Below are 5,031 nucleotides of genomic sequence, written 5' to 3' on the forward strand. Positions count from 1 at the left end.
TCCAGATGAGAAAAGCCTGCATTTGAATACTGCCTTTGATATAAACTGGTTCTCGTCATCTGCAAATCGTGGTAACAGAAGCAGGTACTCCCCACCCTGCAGGGCTGCTGTGAGAGCAAATCCTTCAGATGAAGCACGTGGTATGTTTGATGTGTTCTGTGTATGCCAATTCTCATGGGCATTAGATATTTGGGACATTTTTATCCCCACCTCCCACTTTGAGGTCCAGGATGACTTTCTTCTGCTTGGGATGGGGATATTTCTGTTTCTCTGGTCAGTGTTTTTGGTTCTGGAGCTACCTGCTCAGGATACTGGGGAATGGACGAAGTGCTCATAGCAGGAAAATGAGGATGGAGAAATCCTGCCCTGTGTCTTCCCTGGAGAATTCTGTTTATCACCTCAAGTGTCCACCCCTGAGAACACATGTGAGTACACATTTGTTTCCCTCGAACTAAAATGAGAAAGTCCAGGATACAAAATATTCCATTGATAAACCCACTCTCAGTATATAGAGGGAGAGAGAAAATAAAAAATTGCTGTGCACACCAGAGTTCTGGTTCAAGGCTTCCAGGGCCTTGGCAAAACTGTAAGAGATAGGGCGGGCAAAAGATTCACTCTCTTCAACAAATGAATGACGTGGAGACAGGGCCCTGTGAGTTGGGGATTTAAGAGAGGTGGCCAAATGTAATGTGTAAACTATTTTTATTCCAATTTGTATAAAACGACTGTAAAAAATACACTACAGAGCCAATTAGGTACTTGACTAGTGGTTGGGTCCTTAATTGATATTAAAAAATCATTCCTCTTGCTTTCAATGTAGCATCGTGTTTAGTTGGGTTCGCCAGAGGTACAGGCCTGGTAGAACGGATGTGTATTTACTAGAGTGGCGTTCAGGCTGAGTCAGAGGAAGCCAACAGCAGATGTCTCCTGATAGAAAAACCAAGGATATGCGAGTTCCTCAATCCATGAGGCAGGATGCCTCAGCAGTCCTGATCTGGTGTGGGGTTGTAGGACATTCGATTATACTGTGAACCCTGAGCTTGTGTTTGAGCTAATGAAATAAAATCAACTTTGAGTCAGGAGGTCAAGTTAGTAACTAGTGGACAGAGAGTACTTGTGGAGAGTCATAGGGTGTCTGTAAGGCAATAGAGAAACATACCGGAAGTAGTAGGGAGAGACTTAGTGCAGTGTGGATCCTTCTGTTTTGGCGGAGTGGAAGGATGGTCTCTTTCAGAGATGCCGGCAGAGAGAGGGTCAGCTGGTTGCTCCTCAGCCTCTCTGACGCAGCAGGTTTCCACTCCAGCCTTTGGCTTCCAGTCTTATTGATAAATAGAATGATAAAGAGTTAATTTAAAACTGTATTTGGTGACAGCAACATAACCAGCACCTGAAGGACCAGAATTCCTGCCAGATCCTGGTCTGAGTGCCTGGACCACTGCCAGAGAGGCAGACCAGTAACTGTGGACCCAAATTTGGTGGCTGAAACAGCAAAAGATTAAATCACAGCCTCTGTGCAGACGGGATAAACAACAGGGCTGGGGTCCCAGAGAGGTCCTAGAGGGCCCCCAGTCTTCAGTCCCCAGGGCAATCCTGAGGAAGTAGGTGCTGAGATCATTGAAGACATGGCTCAGGAAGAGAATAGATGAACTTGCCAGCAAGAGTGAGGACAAGAGGTCAAAAAGCAAAAGCTTTCTTTTCCTATGTCCTTTATGAGGACTGGTCCCCAGAAGGTGTCTCTGATTTGGCGCAAGTGTTCTGACTTCAAGTGATCCAGATTTCAAGTGATCCAGATTAGACCTCAAATGGTCCAATCAAGAAAATCCTGCCCAGGTGTACCCACCTGCTTGGGTTTTAGTTGGTGCCAAACATAGTCAAATTGACAACCAAGATTAACCATCACACCCTGGGTTGCTCCAACACTTGTCCTTTCTGGGATATATATTACTGTGTGTATAATGGGGTATTATAATGTACAAGTAATATGTATGATGTTTACTTCAAAATAGTCCAATAAAAGGCAAAATAGGGAGATACATGGAACAAGACAAACGTGTGATGACAATGATGGCAACTAGTAGATCAATTCGTGGGGATTGATTACGATGTTTTCTTTCTTTCTTCTTTCTCATGCTGCCCAGGCTGGCCTCGAACTCCGCATCTGCGGAAGGATCATCTTACATTTCTGATCCTCCTGCCTCTATCTCTTGAATTATAGACAGGGCCACCAAGACTGACTCCACAGTGCTGGAAATTAAACCCGGAGCCTTGCGTACTCTACCGGGGCACTCCCCCAACTAAGCTATGTCTCCAGGTCCATCAATATTTCCTTTGAAATGTCCCACCATCAAGTGTTAAGGAGAAGCAAAAAGGTGGCTCTAGTGAGGAAACCGCCCACATCTTTCTCTTACCGAATCAGCTAAACTTTGAGGCATTTTCCTCACCAGACAGCTATGAGTTGGTCCTGTAGTACAAAGAAAGTACCCAGCCAGTGTTAGCTATTGTTATTGATACAACAGAAGGTTCCTCTTTATTCTCGGTGGCTCTTCCCAACCAAGGGACTCTGATGCCAACCTGTCTTTAAAAATCACATCTTAGCCTTTTGTTTTCTCAACTTCTGCCCATTGGCCTTTCTGGGAACTCTAACTTCCTTCAGGGTTCACCTCCCTCGGCCTGGGGCATCTGGCCACTCTACCTGGGAAGTCAGGTGTCAGGCCCTGGGCGTGTTGGACCCATTCCTGGACTGGCAGGTGCGGGTTTCTGATTTCCTCACCAGATCGCTCGGTGGCTGGCTCTTTTTTCCAGCGGCTTCCTGTCACCTGAAATGAGAGCTCATAGCTTCAGGAGAAGGCAGAAACTTGAGGTGGAGGAGGGCGAGGCAGAGGAAAGATGCAATTACATCCTCATCCAGCACTCCTCAATGGCCCCACCCTGTGCCTGGGGAGAAGGCTAGAGTCCGGGTGGGGAGTGTTTATCTCATCTCTGTTTCTCCCAGGCTGTACAGTATTGGACAAGATACTTGACTTTACTGAGCCTCTGCTTTCTCAGCTATAAAATAAAGTGAATAATAGCCACATTTTTTTATTCGTTTAGAGCAGTTATTAAGAATACAAACTCCAGAGCTGGAATCCTGGCCCTGCTTTATATTAACTATGCCTCCTTGGACCTCACTGTGGCAGGTTCCTCACAGATAAAGTGGGAGTTGAAACAGGACCTGACTTCTGGGATGACTGTGGTGTTGAAATGGAACGGTATCTTGTGGGGGGATGCTCTCTGGGGGTTAGTGTTACCATCTCCATCAGGACATCGGTTCTTATCAAATGCTTTGCGAGTTCCCTAGCAGGCTTGGTACCTCACTTCAGTCCTCCTTTCAGGCCTGTGTTGTTTCCGTGTCCGCGCTGGCCATCCATCCACGAGGAATCAGGGCCAGCCTGGGAGTCCAGTGAGTGAGTCATGGACCAGGGTCACGCAAGGTTAACTACTGCTACACCTTTCCCAGTTTCTGCTCTTTCCTTCCCTGGAAGGCAAGTGTGAACTCTGGGACTTCCAAAGACGAGGCTTGGGGTGGGATGAGTCAGGAGTGGAGCGAAGGAAAGAGAGCAGCAGATCCAGAGAACTAGGGAACACCAGGGAGGGAGGTGGCACCTGGTCATCCTGATTGTCTCCATGTCTGCCCAAGAACAAATCACTCCACCCTGGCTACATCCACCACCTTCTCTGGGTCCCTTGAGGCCATTGAGAGGAAGGTGACCTAGCAGTTTTGGTCCCTGGCAGTCACGTTCCTCTTTGTAGGGACAAGGCAACTCCCCAAAACTTTGGATTTATACTCATTCCTCAGCAGTGGATGGAGTCCAGGAGGCAGAAGACACTAGATTGGAACTAAAAATCTCTGGGAAGCCAGGATGACAGAAAAGCAACAGGCTCTGCATCACAGGGTAGCCGCTCTGGGGAAGCCTAGTAAAGAGATGTGATGTAGACACTGCTGGGCCAGGTTCAACCCGAAGATCTCCCTCAGAATCACAGGCATTACACTGAGCTGTTGGACCCAGCTAAGGCTCCCAATCTACTTAACTTAACCCTCTCATCCATTAACACACACACACACACACACACACACACACACACACACACTGCTCCTCCAGTCCCAGAATATAGAATTGCAAATTGCAGGGAAGTTGGGGGGACAATCAGCTCTTGTGCACCTCCTCTGGGTATTGAGAAAGATCTGGAATGGAATTTGCTTCGTGGGGATTTCCAGGAGCAGAGTCTCTCCAGCCTGTTTGCACTGAGCTGGGTTGTTACAAGCAAGGGGAGGAGGAGTTGGGAGCCAAGCCACACCCTGCAACGCAAAGTCGTGGGTCCAAAGTGTTTGTCACAGCGTCCCAGGAAAGGTGCCAGGACAGATTGAACAGAAACAATGAGGAAAATGATCCCAGGTCATAATACCCAACGCCCAGCTAGACCTTTGAGATTAGTATTTATTTTAAAAATGTAGGAAAGAAGAAGGAGGAGGAGAAGGAGGAGGAGGAGGAAGAGGAAGAGGAGGAGAGAAAGAAGAAGAAGAAGAAGAAGAAGAAGAAGAAGAAGAAGAAGAAGAAGAAGAAGAAGAAGAAGAAGAAGAAGAAGAAGAAGTAGTTCTGAGTGGAAATAATGAGCAATTTCATAGAACCTGGCCATACAGAACAATGGTTCAATGGTTGGAGCAATAGTTCCCCTACCTTGCATTTTATAAAGATGAAAGATTTGTTGGAATGGCAAAGCCATTCTCCACAATGAAGACTGTACTGAATTTTGTATATAGAGGACAAAATGAATGATAATGCTAGGGGAATCTCACACTGCCTCCCTCTTGCCACACACCTGAGAAATAGAATACTTTCCCAGAATTGCGCAGCCTGATTTTCAGTGTTGGCATGGGGTGCAAGGACAGCATTTCTAGGGGTAGGTGGATACAGTTGCATCTGAAAAGGCATAGGGAGTAGGGGAGGGTATCAGCTGTGTTCCTTTGAGAAAAATAGATTGCTAGTCAGACAC

General features: G+C 46.8%; 1 long non-coding RNA gene across 1 annotated transcript; it reads right to left on the reverse strand.

The window, feature by feature from the left end:
• Positions 1-741: 741 nt before the first annotated feature.
• On the reverse strand, positions 742-3,496 carry LOC126506576 (uncharacterized). The gene is made up of 5 exons (XR_007593258.1): positions 3,350-3,496; positions 2,693-2,816; positions 2,409-2,461; positions 1,160-1,318; positions 742-927 (listed from the first exon to the last, which is right to left on the reverse strand). It is a non-coding gene; the product is annotated as an uncharacterized lncRNA (long non-coding RNA).
• Between the last annotated feature and the right edge of the window lie 1,535 nt (positions 3,497-5,031).

The sequence above is a fragment of the Alexandromys fortis genome, unplaced genomic scaffold, assembly GCF_014885135.2.
Source record: "Alexandromys fortis isolate MF-2015 unplaced genomic scaffold, M_Fortis_MF-2015_v1.1 scaffold_0, whole genome shotgun sequence".
NCBI classification, from domain to species: domain Eukaryota; kingdom Metazoa; phylum Chordata; class Mammalia; order Rodentia; family Cricetidae; genus Alexandromys; species Alexandromys fortis.